This window comes from Numida meleagris, chromosome 14, assembly GCF_002078875.1.
Source record: "Numida meleagris isolate 19003 breed g44 Domestic line chromosome 14, NumMel1.0, whole genome shotgun sequence".
Taxonomy (NCBI): domain Eukaryota; kingdom Metazoa; phylum Chordata; class Aves; order Galliformes; family Numididae; genus Numida; species Numida meleagris.
Window position 1 is genome coordinate 9,672,815 of NC_034422.1, and position 19,078 is coordinate 9,691,892.

Sequence of the window (19,078 nt, forward strand, 5' to 3'; positions counted from 1 at the left end):
AGCAGCCTGAAGTGCCTGCAGAGGTCAGGGAGAAATGAATGGGTCATTTCTTTTGCAAATGAAGAGCTGCAGCCTGGAGCAGCCTTAGCAGAGCCCAGCATGTGGGTCCAGGCTGTTCCTTTTATGAGCTGATGGAAATGGGGCCCGAAAGGACTTCCCTGATAGAGTTCTGTCTTAGCCTTTGTTATCCTTGCCTCCCTCAGCATGTGCTGGCCATAGAATATGGATTGGGGGTCATTCTGGCTACCAGCACAGTCAGGAGGATGCAGGCTTCATGGCAGCAGAGAAAACCGAAGGCTGCAGGGTATCCTTACTGCCATGCCACTAGGAGAATCTTGTTTTAAGATGTACAACACGTGTTTCTCTCTGCTTTAGTGTTCCTTCTCATCCAACCTGCATTAAAATGAGTAAATCCGAGGGCTGCTTTAAAATAATTCACGTAACTGAGTAACAGGGATTTAGAAGCTTTGGTTCTATTCTTTCTGATGGTAAACTTTCACTTACTTTGACAAGTCCTATGAATACCTGATGCATCTTTTTCCTTTAAGGCACTGAAGAATGGTATTACATTTTTTTCTTAGACAGGTTGAGAATTTGGTGTGCTTTATATATGCAAAGTGTTGCTATTAAGTAGCATGGTCTGCCAGTTACTGTTTTTGTCTGCTTTTTATGCAACAGTGTTAATTCCTTCAGTTTGTTGATTTGGAATTCCCTTTATAGCATATAAACAGTGTCAGTTCTGTCTTTCCATTTGCTTCTTTTGCTGCTTTGCAGACCACCGTGGAACTTTCTTTTGCTGTGACGTTGTAATGGGAGGTGGAGACACCTCGAGGAGAAGGCTGAAACAGACAGCAGCAATTGCAGGCAGTAGCATCTGTCTATGACTGGAGAAAATCCTGCCACAATTATAGGTTTGTATGATCTCTGTATGCCATCTTCACTATGTACAGGTATTCAAAGCAAGGCGGGACACAGAAATAGCTGCTTCCCCTGTAGGAGCTCTAGGAACAGCTTTCTTTTATTGTGGAGTAGGGCAGGGTTGGGGATTTAAGGGAAGGTGGCTAAGGTCACAGTAGCTGTGCTCTGGGTTTTTCCTTGCTGCTGTAGTGCTTCAGCCAGAGCCTGAGGCGAGCAGCTAAGGGTTAGAAAAGTCATGGGACTTGCACTGAAGATAAAAATGAACTGAAGTTTAGACTTTATTTTTCGACCTCTGCTATATATGAAGGATTGTTTTTTTATGGCTTTATCTCCATTTTTCTTTAGAAACACCAGGAAGACTATCCATGTTTCAAATCTGTTTTGATATATCTTAACTTCGTGATGCGGAGTACGGCCGCTCTCAGGAGGTTGCAGAAAAAGGACATAAAACCATAATAAGTTTTCAGAGAGGTAAACGTGCTCTTTATTTCTTAGAAACATCAGCCAGGCTTACACTACTTTGTAAGCAGTGCTGAAAGAGAAGATGGATGTGTCTGAGGGCTTAGGGACAGTTTTGTGTTTGGGGTAAGGCTGAGGTTAGCCATGGAGCCTGCGTCCAGGCAGTAATTTGACAGCAGACATGGGCACACAGTAATGCAGTCTCTGAAAATCACAGAAACCTGCTGAGTTATTGTGAGCTTTTCTGTTTGTGGGCACATGAGTCTGCCTGCCTCACATTGTGAAGACATAACTGAGACATAAAGGAGGCTGGCAAATATTGCAGCACACTGACGGAAGGGGGGACAGGGCAGAAGAAATGTTAAAAGTTTGTAGATTAAGGGCTCAGTGCTGGTTTAAAGACCGGTAACTGGTCTTTAAAAGAAAGCATTTGTTAAGTAAAGTGCTGATTTAAGGTGGGAGTTGGATAAATATCTGCAAAGGCTTTTGAACCCTACTTGCAGTGTGATTATGCTAATAGAGAAAGCAGTTTTACTTGCTGCCTAGATCTGGATTTGTTTATTTATCTAAAATGCACAGAGCAGGCAGTATATCTGATACCACAGAAAGAGGGAAGCAGGTAACACTGTGGGATGTGGGCATATAATATGCCACAGATAATAACTGTCTGCAAACAAGGCACATAAATCTTGTTCTGGTAACCCCCTACCATCCTGTGAGCATCATTGCTGGGTTATCTGGGGCCTTGTACCTGGCTGGTGGCTTGTGTCCCCTGTCCCACAGACCCATTCCTGTTCCATCGTGGACAATGCAACCTCCTTCATGGGTACTGGCTTTCTTGGATGCTACGTGGTCTCTTTTCCTTGTGCTGGGGCTTAGGTAACTTGATGTAGTTGCTTGGTTGTACTCAGCAGTAGCTGCAATTGGTCAGCACATCCACTCTATGCCCATGGCTGAAGTGATGCCTTCCACAGAGCGCAGCCAGCAGCTCCTCTTGTCAGTGCATATCCCCTTTTTGTGCCTGTCAGTACTCTGCTAGAGAGTGTAACAGGCTCTGTGTGGCAGTTTTTGGGCAGTTCCCCACACAGGCACACCCTGATTTCCTACCACAACTCTAGGTGTTCCACGGGATTGCAGTAGTTTGAGATTGGTGCTTTATTTCAGATTTTGTTTAACTTTTAAAAGCCTGTTGGTGAGCCTCGAATCATTCCCATGCCGCAGCCTTGTGTGCTAATTTCCAAGGACTCGCAAGCTGCTGATAGATGTGTGCAGAAACAACCTTTGACCATTCCTGTAAATCATTGTACTCTTCATAAATTTCATTCCGGGCTTTTTCTTAGACTGGACACAGGACAATGGACACCAGCAGGCACGGCTCCCAGTGACTGAGTTATTGTCACATATCCAAAAGCCTGGTGGGAGGAGCAGACATCAGGTCTGAATTCATCCTGCCGGGGAGATTCGGCTGAGAGAGGTGGAAAAGAAGGTCAGAGGAGGCTCCAAGGAAACGGCTTTGGTTTAAAATGTTTCATTAATTTTTTCACACTGGAAGTATAAAGTGCAGAAATACAATTGCTTGGCGGAGAAACCACATTTATTAAGTCCTGTATACATTCAGTACTCTATACAGAAGGAGACAAAATATATCCCCGGCCAACTTAGCAGAATTGCAAGTCCCTGTTGTATATGTGACTTTTTTTTTCCAAAATAGCTCACATAATCTGGAGCTGTTTTTTATCAGTATTGATAAAAAAAAAAAGTTCTTTTTCTAGCAGACCATTGCTCTCTTCTGTAGTCACACAGTCTTTGCAGAGCAGCCTGGCTTTATCTAAGCAGTGTATCAGTGTCAGTCCAGCTGGGATCACTACCGGGATACTCGCCTCACATTGTTTCCCTTCCCCTCTGTGTCTGCCTTTGATTTTTTTTCCTGTTGTAACTCTATAAGATAATCATGGCCAACCTTTTCCGAAGGGTTATTCTTCCCCCTGTTGATTTGACAAGCTCCTTTTTTGAAAGATAGTTCGTACCTGCCACTTGAGCTTTGTAACCTCAGGATGTTCTGCTTGCTCGTGCAGGCAGGGTTGGGAGTTTGGATTCATGCACATACCTGCAAGATCTAGCCAATGCAGGGTTACAGCAAATGTCACCAGTGGGGAGGCAGGAAAGGAGCTGCCAGTACGTCTCATCTGTTTCTTCTTTTGGGGCATGGTTTGGCCAAAAAACAGCAGTCAAAATGTCACAGGATTACGTGGGTGGGTTGCTCATGAGGAGCCAGGATTAGTTTACATTTATTTTTAAAATGATAGGTGAAAAACTTGGAGGGGTTTTGTTATTACGTCCCAGTGGCAATTTAAAAATTATTCTGGCTTTGAAAGAAATGTTTCCCAGCAGATTGGCAAAATGAAAAGCAAGCACACAATGCCCTACAAAGGTCAGTCCTGACCAGGCCCTGAAACACCTGAAGTACACGTTGTCAGCTTTCACACTGCCAACCCCTGTGGTATGTTTGTACCCAGGTTCTTGTCAGCACGTCACATAATTTCTATGTTCTTTACTGGCTGTGCTGGGCAGCGTGTTGTCAGGGCTCTGCGTGCACCCGCCAACTCTGCAAGCTCTTGCAGCCGTGCAGGTCTGGCTGCCTGTGTTCAAGGTCTGCCCTGCTATGGTGGGGTGTATGATTTTGACTTGCTGACTTGACTTTCTGGCTTGGCTTTGAATCTACAGGCTTGCTTGATGGTTCTTGGACTCCTGGCTAAATTTGGTTACTCTTACCAGACCCGCTCCACTCTTCTTGCTTGGGCACTGTGGCACTGTGCCTGTTGCTGAGGTCTCGGTTGCTCCTGCCCTGCTGTCACAGTGTGCCAGGCTTGCCTCGTGCTCCTCTGCAGCTGCCGCATTGCCCTGCTCCCAACACTGACCTCAGCCTGCCAGCACAGCATCTCTGTCTGGAAAGTTAGAGACTAAGTGGGCAGTAGTAGGAGAGGTGCCGGAGCGTCATGCTGGTTTATTGCTATGACACATATGAGAAATGTTGCGTTAGTTTTGCCTCCCTTGATTTCTAACTTCTTAAGACAAACCGAAAATTGGGTCTGTTGGCAAGGGCTTGGACTGCTAAGCAAACAGCCGGCAGGAGGAGCTCTCAAGACATTTTGCTTGCTCGTTTTTTGGGCAGTCATAGCGGTATGTTTTAAGGGCATCACTGTAGAGGTACTTTCTTGCAGAAGGCACAGATAACTTTGTGGTGTTACAACTGAGCAGCTTCAGTGACTTTTGTGTATTTTTAATTCCTCCACATCCAGAGTTTCTCGGGTTCCTTCTTTCACTGTGATGTTTTTCTCCATTGTTGACCGAGAAACTTAATATTCATGAAAACATTAGGGATTAATTCTGGTCCCTGGAAGGGGACAAGTGTTTTGGTTTTTTTTTACCTTCTAAGAAAGCTATTGAGCAGCATCCTAACCACAGTGTAAAGAATTCCTAAGCAATCCTTGTCTTTGAGTAGAAAGATATCAAAAAAAGATAATTCTGATTCCTTACAACCTACAAGGGAACCTCTAAGCAAAGGAGCTCTGCAGTGTATCAGTGCCTCTCTGAATGTTCATCTGACAAAGTTCTTCAGGTAGTTCTGTCTCGTGGTAGACAGTTGGTCTTTTTCTTCTGTAAGAAACAGGGCTGGAGGACAGTGGTCATGCTCTGTGTTCTCCCTCCTTAAAGCCAGACCCAAATTGAGTGGGCCCTATAGCCAGGCCTCTGCACCACCTGTAAAAATTAATCCAGATTATTATTTTTTCTTTCATATGGTGGACTCTTTTGTAAGTCTGGCCTTCATTTAGTTATCCAAATGGGAACTAGGTGCCTTCTGGTCTTGAATGTTGCTGTAATGGTTATTTGGAATGCACCAGAAACTATTGTAATGCATATCAGTGCAAGTTAAGTCAGTAGAGATTCTTCAAATTTATCCTGTTGTTCAGAGAATGGAATTCATTCACTTCATTTTACGGCTTATCAGATTTAATGAATTCACAGTGATCTTTTATGTTCTTGTTTACACATTTTCTTCCTATTCAACCATAATATATGTGATTTAGAAAATGCGGAGTTGAAAGGCAGTGTATGGGTCAGATATGTCCCATGGAGCACAGCGTTGTGCCTCAGATTTCAATCACATTTGCAAAGCCTCTGTGCAGAAGTGTTACTTTCTGATTCAGTCGATGCACAGAAATCCAGCTTGATTTTTCAGAACCCTCTTTGCATTCTGGAAGCTAGAAAAATGTTTGTACTGAGGAACAGTGATGATAGTCTTCAGAGTCATTAGATGATAGTTGTTAAGAACAAGCATATCGGCTTTGAAAGATGAGAGAGGCTCTTAGAGGAAAAGAGCGGTGAGGTGAGACTGGATTCACTCTGAGGGTTTGTAGAAATGTGGAAGAAAATAGCCCATGGTTGGCTTGAGGAAGGTGAGTGTGCTGGCTTCTCAGGGCTCAGCTTGTACGTACTGACTTAATGCTGTTGAAAAACAAAGGAGCCTTAATAGGTTTCAAGTACTGCTCTATGTTCTGAAGTAATTAGCTTCTTTTCTTTCCATCTTGGTGCTGGGTGTTGAAGCTTATAAGCAAGAACGTAACAACACTGCTAGTATTTCCAAGTTCTGTTTCTTTAAGAAGTTCATAAAACTTGTCACAGTATCCCAGTAAAGCTCTTTCTGCTGCCCTATCTAATCCAAAGTACCGTGTATCAGATTTATGTTCTGACAGTTCTGTGATAAACTTGGACCCCACCACATTACAAATGCAACAAATTACTTCAAGTTGATGTTACTGTTGAGTTTGAAGGGCTCTTTTGTTTCACAGGGTACATCAGCCTCTTCCCACAGTTGTGGTCTCCATGGCTCTGTTCCTTATACATCTATAAACCTGGGCAATCTGGAATGAAGAGCTTCCACCAGTGGCAGTTTAATGCTTTGGTAGATTCATTCTGTTCTTTGTGAGAAAACTGTGCACGTCTAAACCACAGTAGAAGATAGGAGACATTGCGGAATTGACCAAAGGGTCCTTGATATGTAAATGATAGATTTCTCCTCTCTTCCATAAGTCCCATTGAACTTGATACTGTAATATATAAGGCTTCCCTGAAACCCTGGATCAATGTTGTGAGGTTCCTAGAAAAATAATTATACACAAAATTGCCTGACTCTAGATTCACCCCATGTAAAGCCTGGCGAACTTGAGCCTGAAAACAAAGAAAACTGAAACTGTGATGCCAGTCACACCCTCAGCACAAAGACTATAGGTGTAACCAGGGCAGGAATTCACCACAAAATCTCTCTGATCTGAAATCAAGCAGAACTCTGGAAACAGCTGCTAAATACCCAAGGCCAGAGACTTCTCATCCCGGGGCCAGTTCTTGTGTTATACAGTGATCTGAAGCTTGTTCTGTCTCCAGTTTATGGAAAGAGGAAGGATTGCTAATATTCACTGTAGCAACTGAAATATTTTGTTCAGTCTTTGTTGCTGTTGTTAAAATGAATCTACATGTAGCTAACTTGATACTTTCTCTTACTGTAACTCCAGGACAGAAAGACATTACAATCTGCCCACTTCCAAGTGAGAAGTTCACCCTACAACATCAGGTGTACCCTTGGGATTGCAGCTAACAGTGACTACCATCATTAATGGCACAGTAGTTTACACTGTCTAAATAGCCTTGGGGCAAAAGATCAGCTTAATCATTAATGAATTCATCTTTAAATTACTTGACTTGAAAAGGCCATATATCACTTATGTGTGACCATGCAATCTGCTCTCTGTATTGTTTCTCAACTCATGACCATCACCATCTATTTCACGTGTTCATTGTCTGGTTCTGCCAACACTAAGGAAGCATTCACTGAATGTTGGGGTTTTCTTCTAATGTTGTATCCCAAACACAACTGTAATTTGCTGTGACTCTGGTGGAGGGTCACTCTGCATTACTCCAAGACCTGCCAGATATCCAGGTATGCAAAGGCAGTAGCTGAACAGGGGCAGGCAGAGGACACACTGAACTTCTCAGCTGGCTTCTTATTTCCAGCCCCATGCTCTGTACTGTTGTATTCTGTGGTCAGAATTCTTCAGTTCTTCTTTTTGGTTCGTTAATGCTAGCAGATGGAACTCCAGCTCAACTTTCAAAAATGCTGAATAATTTATTAAGAACAAAATTGTTGGGTTTGAGAGCTGGTTCCTTCTCTTTTTCTCCTTTTTTTTTTTCCTCTGCAAACTGACTTTCAGAGGCAAAGTTTCTAATTACAGGTCAGAGAAGCAGGTTTAATCACACAGCAGAGCCCTTGATGCAGCGTTAGAGAGTGTTATTTATACACCTGCATTAATAGGGATGCAGCATTTCAGTAAAGAACAATAAGGTGGTTTTCAATTTCACTCTTTTTTTTTGATGTGAAACAAGCTACATCAGATTAATCAGGCTTTTTGACCTAATTTATTCGGATTTTAAGTAACCAACAAGTAAGCACTCTGCAGACTTGGAGCAGAAAGAAGCGAGAATAGAGAACTGCACACATAGCAAGGGAACAACAAAAGCAGGACATATCAGAGAGAGCTAGGAGAGGACAAAAAGAGGAAGCCTTTGGGAAAACTGACCAGGGCAGAGATGCAAATATGCTGCTGTCTGTCCTAGGGAAGGTTTTTAGAGAGTGATAGCAGCCTCAGAAACTGGAGGGGAATCTGTGGTGTGTTGGTATGCACCCAGATACCTCAAAATGTTATTGTTCTTGTGAGACCAAGAATAGGAGAGGTGAGGATGAAACCTGAAGCGTACGGAGAGTCCCTTGTGCTCCGTACTTCAGGGAATGGGATCCCTGCACCATCAGCACTTAGAGTCACCGTCAGCTTTTGCTGGAGGTATTGGTTCTGTAGCTCTCACTGAAAAGAAGTGAGAAATCCTGGCTGGGATTGTTCCTGCAATGTCATGATCTCCAGTGTGACTGATTTACGGCAGTATGAAGGTGAATTTTCTCAGCTGTTTTGGAACTCAGGTTTCCTGTGGACTTTTCTCCAGTTTCATCTCTAACTCACGTAGTTTGGCTTTCTGTTTTTCACTTGGCTGCTTGGAAAGTCTATAAACATCTCTAGGGGTTTCCTGGACTTTTTCAGTGTTAAAAAGTGTGAGGCTTGTGACTATGTATTTGATTCTCTAAGTTGTGGGATTTGCTGAGTTGACTGAGATCCTGGTGCCCAGGTAGGTTGTGTGTACCAGGTGGAAGTCTGGTCCATGCGATGGGAAAGGCCCCCAGCACCAGGCTCAGTTTTCCTGGTTGTGATCGACTCTCGCAGCGTACCCAGGAACCTGTCAGAGCTGCAGAGCTCACCATGACCTGAAAACCCATCACGTCTGCCATGGGAAAATCCTAAAGCACGAGAGGAAAAAAGGAGAGGGAGTTCATACTTCAAAATAGCTGAAATGCAGGTTCTCTGGGTATGGAGCGAAAGGTATCAGCGAGAATACTCAAACTTGTGCTCTGTATGTGGGACTTGCCATGGCCTTGAGCTCCTGGAACCTGTATTTTGCTGTGAGTGGTAGCTGTCTGGATGGCATGCTCAGCTAAGAGACAGATGAATGCAGTGCAGTCAGAACCTATATGATATATTACTTAAGGAAGAAAAGGTTATCTACTTTTGTAAATTTACTTTCAATCCAAAGACAATTTTTGTTTGTTTAGATTACAAAGACTGTGAACCTTATTCTCATGTATGTCTGCAAATCATTACCACGGTGATGGAATAGCATGTGTAGGGAGTAGAAACTGATTCACCAGCAATGGAATGTCACAGTGCTCCAATGCAAACCACTGAGTGCTGCAGCTCCCTCCACCAGGCTGGGTCTTGAGCAGTGTGCTGGGATCCAAAACTGAGTTACAAACTGGATGGAAACTCAACTGCAGAAAAAGGATCGCAGGCACGAGAGCAGGAAAAGCCTTCAGGAGAGAAAATGGAAAATTCTGCTCCCCAGGACGCAACAGCAGCCACTCGACTCCGCTTCGTGGGCCTTGCTTTGCCAACTGGAGGTTTTCTGCCAGGCTGCAAAGATGCGAGATCCGTGCGTGCTCTCCCTGTGACATCCCTGTTATTACTGTCACACGCAGGCGGCTGACACCTGCTGTGTCAAAGACAGCCGAGGGTTTGGTGTTGTGCTGCACCAGACAGCGTGTTGGGTGTGTGATAGTCAGGCTGCCCTTCTTGTGGGAGGGGATTTAGAGGGAGCTGTTGCTTTTTGGTGTGCAAAAATAGCTATCTATCAAAGCTGGAGGATTTCAGAGAGGGAGGAGGCTTGTTAGGGACAGGATTAACAGCGGGTACATGGATGGTCATATTTCAGGACAAACACCTGTAAATCAGCCTAAGCCTGTAAGTAGCAACCTATTAAACTGAGTTCACCTCCGCAGCGCTCACCCTACGCCTGGTCAGCAAGGCTGGAGCCAGCTACCAGCCCTGAGCGGTGCTACAGGCTCAGCCTTTTCCCACCTTGTGGAAATGGAGAAGCTCGGATATTTGCAGCTGGCAAGTCAAAACGCTTAGTTATGTATTAAGGAGGCGATGCCATCTTTTTAATACATCTTTCTTCATTTCTGCTTCTATCTTTTCTCATTTCTAACCCATCTCAGAGTTCTGAGATGGTTTTCCTTCTTGTTTTCTTTTGAGAGGCCTTTTTTTTCCCTGAAGAAGTTATTTTTGACACAGATTATAGATCAAGTCTCCCTGTCCTGCCCCCTCTGTTCAGCAGAAGAGCTGTTAACAGGGGTGTGTTGCCTGTTTTCCTGGAGGTGATGCATACTGTTCTTCTAGCGTCTCATGTCCCTTTACTCCAGTTGTAGGATGAGAAATCAGGATATTAAGTTGGCTTCTCTATTATTGCCACCAGCTTCTTTGAAAAAGAACTCTGCCACGTGGACTTCTGAATGAGCTGCTGCAAACTCCACATTACTGAACTGTGTGTAACAAGTGTAACTACTGATACATGATTTAACTACAAAGTGCTAATGATAAGTGACTTTGTGAACTCACACTGTACCTGTGACCTAGCAGTGACAGTGTTACAGCGTCACCCATCTCTGTCAACTTCCAGGGTGCTTTCCAACCTCACAGTGTTGTGGTGCCTGGGGTTATGGCATTCCTTTATCTTGGCTTTCCAGAAAAATGTTATCCACTTCACCCAGGATAACTCACACAATTGATGGTCAAAGCATCCCTACATTAACTGATATTTATTTTTTGTTAGCTGTTCCCCCTTTTATATAGCTTACGTACGTGATCTATGCTTTCATAAAATTTACGTAGCAATTAATAACTTGGTGAATATTGTTGTGAGGGAAGATCCACTCATTTCACATATCGGGTTTTAATAGTAGTTTAAAAGTTTTTTTTTTCCTTTATTAAAGAAAACCTGCAAAGTTCTATCATTGTTATTAGATTGTCACCACTGGATTTATATGATACTTTTTGTTGCTTGAGCTAGTAGTAGATACCTTCAGAGAAGGTACCTAATATAAGAAAGTGTATAATGAGGAGTCATTTGGATTTCTCACTTGTGAGGGAATTTCTCTCCTGTAGGTAAGGCAGGGTGAGTATCTGCAATGAACTGAGGCTCCAGCTCTGACCTCAGCACATGAGTTGGTCCCATAGGGTCCAATAAACCACTGATTTCAGTGGTACTACATCTTTGCTTCAAGCAAAATATATGTTTAAATGGTCTACTGATCTACTGTTTAACATAACTGTCTATTACAATTATTGTTATAAATCCCTCTTTCTGTTATTTGAATACTAATGTGAACGTGCCTAGCTGGGCAAGATCTGAAACTGTTCAGAGTGCAGTGACACCTTTAGGTCTGCTGGAGAGTAGCAAACTGGTTAATGTCTGTGTAACAGGGAGCATGCAGTGCAGCTCTGGATAATGCATGTCTAGACATGCTTCTGAGTGTTCATGGCACTCCCTCCCTTGGGTTTTATGTTTTTCTTGAAGAAACAAGCTTGGCTTACCTGATCATGGCACTTGTGAAGTTCAGCAAATCATGGAGCTATTTTCTTTTCTCAGATGTTCTCAGGATCCTGTAGACATTGCAGGTGATCACTTTGTTTTGGGCTGGCTGCTGTATCTGCCAGGTCAGCACAGTTGATGGTCAAAGCCCAGAGCAGCCTGTTGTGAATGGTGAACTGCTGTTTCCTTTGTATTCACAAATAACAAAATGTAAAGGACTGAGAAACATGTCTAAGCAGTGCTTAGAGTTCTAGATGGATGATACGGGTCTGTAGAACATCTTCACATTGGTGCTGTGTTTGCCTGCCTGTCAGTGGGGGGATTCTGGTGGCACCAGTGCTGCATTTTCCAGAAGGAACTGCAAATGAAGAAGTGGGATGGGTCTGACAAGGCACGTGAGCCCTGTGTGTTTCTGGAAACCCACATGAGCTCACAGAGATAACTGCTGCAGATCTAAAAGGTTCTTAAGCACCACCACTTCTCTGGGTCAGTTAAATACACCACTCTCCCAAGGAAAAATGGGCATTCAAAACAATTTGTATTCAAAGAAATCAAAGTAAATGTTGTCATCCCTGTTTTACAGATACAGAAAATAAGATTTCAGCAAGTGATTTACTGAGAGGAGAAGAGGAGTCAAATCTTGTAAAAGGATGCTCTTGTAAATACTTGTCCCATGTCTTCACTGGTAAGTGTTTGGTGTTCCTTCTGGCTTTGGAGTTTAAGAATTACTGGCAACAACTGATGTGCCTCTAAAATGCTGCGTTCATCCCCTCAGGGCTGCTCAGATGGTCACTTTCCTTGCTGAAACACATTGCCTTACTTTCATTCCAGGAAGTAGGGGTGATAATTTCTAAATAAACTTTCACTAATTACAATGTAAGCAGTTTTGGAGGAGGTGAATAATCAGCTGTATCAGGAAAAAAAAAATATGTATATACATATATCACATTCTGCATGTACAGAACAAAGAAAATCCAGTTGTGGTAAAACCATGCTCCCAAATTCTCTTGGGTGATTTTGGGATAGACTGCACCTCTGCAGGCAGCATGATTGGCCTGGCTGAGCTGCTGCTATACAGCTGTCAGATAGAAATGCAGCCCATTGCCTGAGTAAAGAACATTTCATTTTCTAGCAGTCATAAAGAGTTGCCAGTGTCATTGAAATTTGGTAGCTCTGAATAGTTGCTGTAAATTTCATCTGGGCAATATCCCCAATTGTGTTAGATATAATTACATTCAAAGTTCTTTTTAATCATTTATTTGGAACATGCCCCAAGATTCAGCAGTTTTGGATTGGGATAGAAATTGAATTATTTATTATCAATTAGAGGTTGTCAGAGCCTTTGACACCACGTCGAGCTGGCATTGTTTGGTATCTGTATTAATGATCAGATAGATAAAAGCATGAAATTATTGGTTAGGAAGCTTTTATTCTAGGCTGAGAAGGCTAGTTTGCATACTTGGCTGGATGCTTCCTTACACTCACAGTCATTATGGCTCTGTTTAATCAAGTCAGCGCTGCCTGTGGGATTGCTTGCCCATAAATTGATGAATTGAGTATAAGAATAATTTCCCCTAGATGGAACCCAGTTGTGACTTCCCTTGCCATCCCTGCCCAGCACATTTAGACTCTTGTGCTTTGGCTGTGGTCTGCTATAGACCCTGGAACAATCTTTGCCACATCTGTTCTTTTCTTACAAGAGCAATTTATTTATGGCTATTGGTGCTATGGTAATGCTGGATGCTGAGCTTTTGTTCCCCCAGGTGAGGAGGTGGAGAGGACAACCTCACAGGTGTTCTTGAGCTCCCTTCACAGCTCTCTTCTGCACCCTTCCTTGATCAGTGTGGGTCTTAAAAATAATTTTTCATGTTGCATTTTGGCACTTTGCAAGAAATCTCAGCTTAAAAGCAAGATGACAGAAGACCGCAGAGGCTAATCCCAGATACACTGCTGTGGGTAGGAAAATGTGGGGAAAAGCAGGGGAAAAGGAGCACAGAGGAGGTGCCACTTGTCTCCTTGAGACACGGAAGAGCAGTGCAGGAGAAAGGGTGTTCGTGTGAAGTTATCTCATCTCTGTGTCTTCTGGATTTAGCTGTTGCTGGGGGTAATATTGTCTTGGTGAGGACACAGCTGCAGGCTTTTCTGGCAGATACGTGGCCTTTCCTGGAGCTGCTGGAAGCAGTGTGCATTGGCCTAGTACACAGACTGATCTAAATACATGATTGGAGCAAGGCTTTGAAAAGTTACTTGCTGCATCCAGAGAGCAAGCAGGAACTTCTCACACGGTGAAAATAACAATTCCTGTTATAACTCCCTCACCAGTTCTGCTTCCCATTGGCATTGGTTTCTGTGAATTCCAAAACCATTTCTTGAAACGTATGTAATTTCTCAATGGGATTACTGATTTGTTAAGGTTTTTCTTCTGATTTTTTTTTCTGCCTCACGCGTACTTACCAAAAGCGGGGTTGTCCTGCTGTCACAGGTAAATTATTGCACACTTCTGTTATAAATATTTAATTAGATCAAAAGAAACTGGAACTAGAGAAGGACAGAAGTTCTCATTTTACTAGGAAATGCTAAGATTTCTAAACCTTTCCCATTCCAGAATGGATATAAGTTTCTTACAAAATGAAACTCTGAAAGCGTTACTTTCATCAGAGCCTCTGACTTCAGTGTCTTTAAACTTACACAACTTTATATAACTTATTATATAATTGTGTATTTTTTGTTTGAAAAGCTTTTCCAGACAACCTCCAATACACTGAAAATGGCAAAATGGGTCTTTGACATTATTGAAATACCTTATTTATTTTGTTGTACAGAAAAAAATATCGTTTCCTGAAACAGTTGCATTTCAATGGCCATATTTTTTCCTTTTGCATTCCTCCTTGCGCAGACTTTCATTATCTAGACAAATATTTTAATACTCCAATTTAATACATAACTCCCATACTTTTAAAATTGATGTTTGTGTGTTAGGAAATACCTCTTCCAGTGAACTCGTTTGGGGAAGTTAGGAGCTGCATATCTGAACTCTCAGGCTCAGTGCCGACTTCCACAAGGGCAGATATGCAGCTGGAATTCCTGGGGCTGTCCTCTCCTGAGCTGTGTTTTGTATGAGCAATGGTATTTCTTCAGAGAACAAACAAAAAATCCAAGCCAACCAAAGCCCAGTCAATAAAAACAAACAAACTGACAAAAATAAAACGCACTTTTGTTATAAATCACCTTTTGTCTTGACTTGCAGAAGGTGCAATGTCCCCTTCATCCTCTCAGAGGAAAAAAAAAAAAAGGGGGAAATTGAGAATATGGAATCTCATCCTGCAGTACAAACGAGTCTCAAACCCTGTGAGCAACTTTTCTTTCTCAGTCTGGTAGCGATGTTTCTGATTCCCAAACTGCCTCTTAGAGGCTGACAAGCAACAGCAGCTCTCAGCTAAGGCAGACTTGGGAAATGACTAATTAAACAGTGATTGCAGGATTGCTTCCTGACCTGGATATCAGACCACAAGGGTGAAGCTTCATAAAGATAGAGTGAATGCAGGAAGCAGTCCTGCATATTTCCACAATAGGGGCATTATGGAGACATGCCCCGGAGGCTGCTTGAGACCTCGCTGAATGGAGCCTGATACCATCGGGGAATGGAGTACCTGCTAGTTCAAAGCAGGCCTGAATGCGGGTTTTAATCCCTTCTGACAATTGTTGAGAGGAAATGGCCTTTCCTCTGACCTTATCGTTGTAAACAACAACTAGTCATCAAGTTTGTCCTGCTAAGGGAATAGTCAAGGTCTGTGCAAGGATTTTGCTTCGGATTTTTTTTTCTTCTCTGATTACAATGGTTTAATTCTCTGGACCCAAAATGCGTTCTCATCCCTTAATATACTGGCTTCAGGTACATTCTTTGTTAATTATTGAGTCTGTAGGGCTTGGTCTGATTAGCTTCTTGGAGCTGAGGGCAGATATCCGTCCCATGGCAGATTCAGCGTTCAGCCCCATGGCTGTTTTCGTGATGGGTGGATGTTGTGAGATGTCTTTTGGATACACCAGCAGTGCCAGAACCAGATGTGAGACAAGCTGACAAACTCTTCTAGCATGACAGAGAATCACTTAGAGCTATTTTCAAATGACCAGCAGGTAGGATGGAGGACTTGCTCCTGGGCACCATTAGTGTGGAACTTTTCATGCACTAGAAGGATGCATACACCTCTGGAATCGCAGCAGTGGGTGGATTTAACTGTGGATTTGTATGTCTTTCGGGGTTGAGAGAAGATAGATGACAGAGGAAATGGGAAAGTAGCCTTTGGTACTGCTGGAGATGGTCCCAGCTGCCCGTAGCCTGTATGATAGAGTGATGATGCAGAAGAGGTCTTACCTGCTGCACTGGCAGAATTTCAGGATGATGAAATCCACCTTCCCCCAGACCTGTGCAGGAATCTGCTACTGGCAGGCCGTGTATTGGGAAGCACGTTTCTGTGGCCACCTGTAAGCATCCCCAGGCTCTGTTCCCCTTTCCCAGCTGCTGCTTATCAGGTGCTAAGTGGTATATGGGAGATCAACTGTTACAGCCCTTCCAAAAGGGAATTAGCAAAGCCATTAGGAGAGCGCTTCTGTGCCTAGCCATAGATCTTGGCAGAGCATAGGAGGTTACTGATGGCTTTGTGTGAATGGCTTTTTAATTCCAGCGGAGGTTTTGGGTAGCGCTCACATCTGCTCTTTGGCCTGCCATGCTCAGCCAGACAGGGAGCCAAAACAGGATTCTGCCTTGTGCTGCATGGGTTGGCTGATTGCTGTAAAATGAGAGAAGGGCTGCACAAGTTAGTGTTCCTGAGATCTCCGGAAGCTGCAGCTTTTTCATTGGAAAAAGTAAAGACTGTTTCCCTGGATAGGGAGAAAGACCACTTCCCCAGGTAAGGACAAATAGTTACGATTTTTCTTGTTATCTTGATTGATGCTACTTAGTTTCTGCTTCTCTAGCTTGTAAGTATACTTATTGTGTGCTTTAACCAGAGAAATGTGGTGTAACTGTCCCTCGAGTCCATAACTTTCCATCTGTGTAGTCCATGGACTACCTCAGGGCCTGTAAAAGATAACAGCCACAGCAAGCCTGCCTTCAGGAGGCTGAGGTTTGTTATGTGCAGGTTTGTATCTCTTGTGAGAAGCTTGTAGGGGTCTGCAAGTGAGATAACATTTTAAAAACACTTTCTGTGGTTTTGAAAGAATGTTTGAAGTGGGCTGTGGAAGGCGAGGGAGTGACAGGCAGACTTCTATAGAAGAGATGGCTGTCTTTCACAATTGTCTGTCCCCTGTAAGTTTGGACTGTTTCATGTCACGTATCTGTGAGCAGAGGGGAAGGTCTGAACAGCATGCACACCCTTTGCTAAATGGTTTGTCAAGGTCAGGGCTCAAGTGCTGAAGGGAATGGGGCTGGATGTGCCCTGTGCTTTGCATCGGGGACCCAGGTGCATGAACATCCCATTCTCAAGGGAAGGGATTTCTCTGATTTCTGTTGAAGAGCTCTGGCTGTGTGTGGAGGAGGCTGTGCTTGTGCTCTGTCCTGCAACCACGTGATATTATTTTGTTCAATCCATACCAAAATGTGCTGGGATCATTTTGTTTTGGTTTTGTTTGGAAAACAGTTATGTGAGGCTGTGGCCCGCATGTGAGCCTGGTGGGACTGAGGCACAAGTAAATGGGGAAGACCTCAAGAAGCTCTGACATGACGTCTGAAAGGATTTCCTTCCTTCCCACCCAGAGGGTTGAATCTTGTGACAAGGTCATGTAATCGTGCTGCGTGGAAATCTCATGCTGGGCCCAGCACTCCCTGTACCCCGCAGAACACCAGCGGCTGGGACAGCAGTAACGTCATCCCAGTGGCTTTGTGCTGTTTGCATCATCCCTGCGTTGTCTGCCTCACGGGTGCGTTTTCAGAAGGCAGAAAGAAAGCATATTAGAGGAGGTATCCCTGGGTGGGATTAATGGGATTGATGTGTCTGGGATTAATGCAGCCGTTCCTGAAAGAAATACTCTCTGTTTTGCCCACCCCTTCCCCTCTGAGCTTTATTTACTTACTTACTTGCAGCTGCTGATTCTTTGCCTGGTTGTGCTACCTGTGCTAAGAACTGCAAAAAACTCAAACACTTATTGATTTAGTAGTGGGATCCATTCAGCAGTGATAAAATGCCGCTTCTTCCTCCGTCGTGGAATACCTGTCGCAATTTTTTTCTTCTTACCCTGAGGTTCCCTTGAAGACTTTTTGAATTATTTCCTCTGCTTTATAGAGCTGTAACAAAGGCTGGGTGCCTGGATCGCTCCACCAGCTTCACCTGAGTAAAAGGGGCCACAGAGAGGCTGAAAGGGCACCTGTCAGCAGGCTGCTAATTGCATGTGTCCGTCAGCAGGCTGTCCTTATACCGAAGAATGTTATCTTGAGATGAATCCATAGGCAGCACAGAAGGGTCTTGTTGAGAGAGGCAGACTGGGGAGCTATAGAGTGCTGCTACTTATCAGGATGGTGTCTTCTCAGCAGGTGCAAGAGTGAAAGCAGAGCGCCAGCTACGTGAGAACTGCTTTGCCTTGCAGTGATGGTGTTAAAAAGGAGTACACTTTGCTTTCCTTTGTTAGAAGGGACCACTTGCATTGCATTTTGCACTCATCTGCGGCCTTTCTGGAAATGTGCAGTAACTGGTTAGCATTCTGTGATGCTTGTGTTTGGTGAGTGAATGCTGCTTTTCCTGCTTGTTTTGTCTCATGCGTGTTATGCTGCGACATTTCAAAGGCACTGTTTGTTAAGAAGAGCAGTGCTGTTGTTTAGAACTCACTGAATACCATAACACACTCTCCTGACAGTTTTTCATATCTGAGAATTTCCCACTCCCCCTGGACAGGAGCACATCTTGCTCTGACACACTACCTGAGCTTTGGAAATGTGTGAATATTCTGGCATAGATCAGCTGTTTGCTGTGACCTGGCTGAGAAGCTTCTCACTGAGGTCAGGGACAAGGGCAGGTATTGAAAAATATTCACACAGGGTTAGACTTTTTTCCTGATCTACTGAGAAATAACCACAATCGCTTCCTGACTGTTTCTTTCTCTCAAAGAGAACGTCACCAGAGCTGACAAGGTCTCATTCTCAATATGGTATATATGGTAATTAGGATGTATATTGCCATCAGCACCATGGGACCCCGGGAGAACATGAGCTGAAGATTTTGCTTGTCTGCCCTTACTGAATGCACGTGAGAGTCTCATGAATATTTTTGAAGCAGGTTAAATACTTGCCATTGCAAATCTATGGAGGCCCTAATGAAAGCAATCCTTTGAGCAGGAGTGAAGGAGGATTTCTCCTTCCTTACAAAAAGGCTCAAGGAGTTCTGGAATAATTTTTTTTTTAAGCAGTAGGTGATGCTCGTGGGGTGAGATTCTGCTCTGAAGTCGGCGAGGCGAGGTTCCTGATTTTCATTCAGCTGCAGGCTGGTGCCTGGCGCATGTCTGGGGGCAGTGGGAGAGCCAGGTTGGTCTGTGGGATGGCAATGATATACTCCGATATGGAAATGGAGGCACTTCCCAAGAGCATATTTGTTGATTACAGAGAAGCAAACAGCTTGATGTTGTGGAGGCTGGGAGAGGGCGAAATCCCATTCTTCAGTCACTTATAATTTTTGTTGTGATTGTCCTT

General features: G+C 43.7%; 1 long non-coding RNA gene across 6 annotated transcripts in view; it reads left to right on the forward strand.

Moving 5' to 3' along the window:
• The window catches only part of LOC110406358, a 32,545-nt gene that overhangs the window by 4,833 nt on the left and 8,634 nt on the right, over window positions 1-19,078 (forward strand). For 3 of the 6 annotated variants that reach the window (XR_002443438.1, XR_002443437.1, XR_002443440.1), the window contains exons 3-5: window positions 775-911; window positions 1,264-1,389; window positions 11,987-12,088. This is a non-coding gene — a long non-coding RNA (uncharacterized LOC110406358). The other 3 variants (XR_002443442.1, XR_002443441.1, XR_002443439.1) reach the window with 3 other exon arrangements.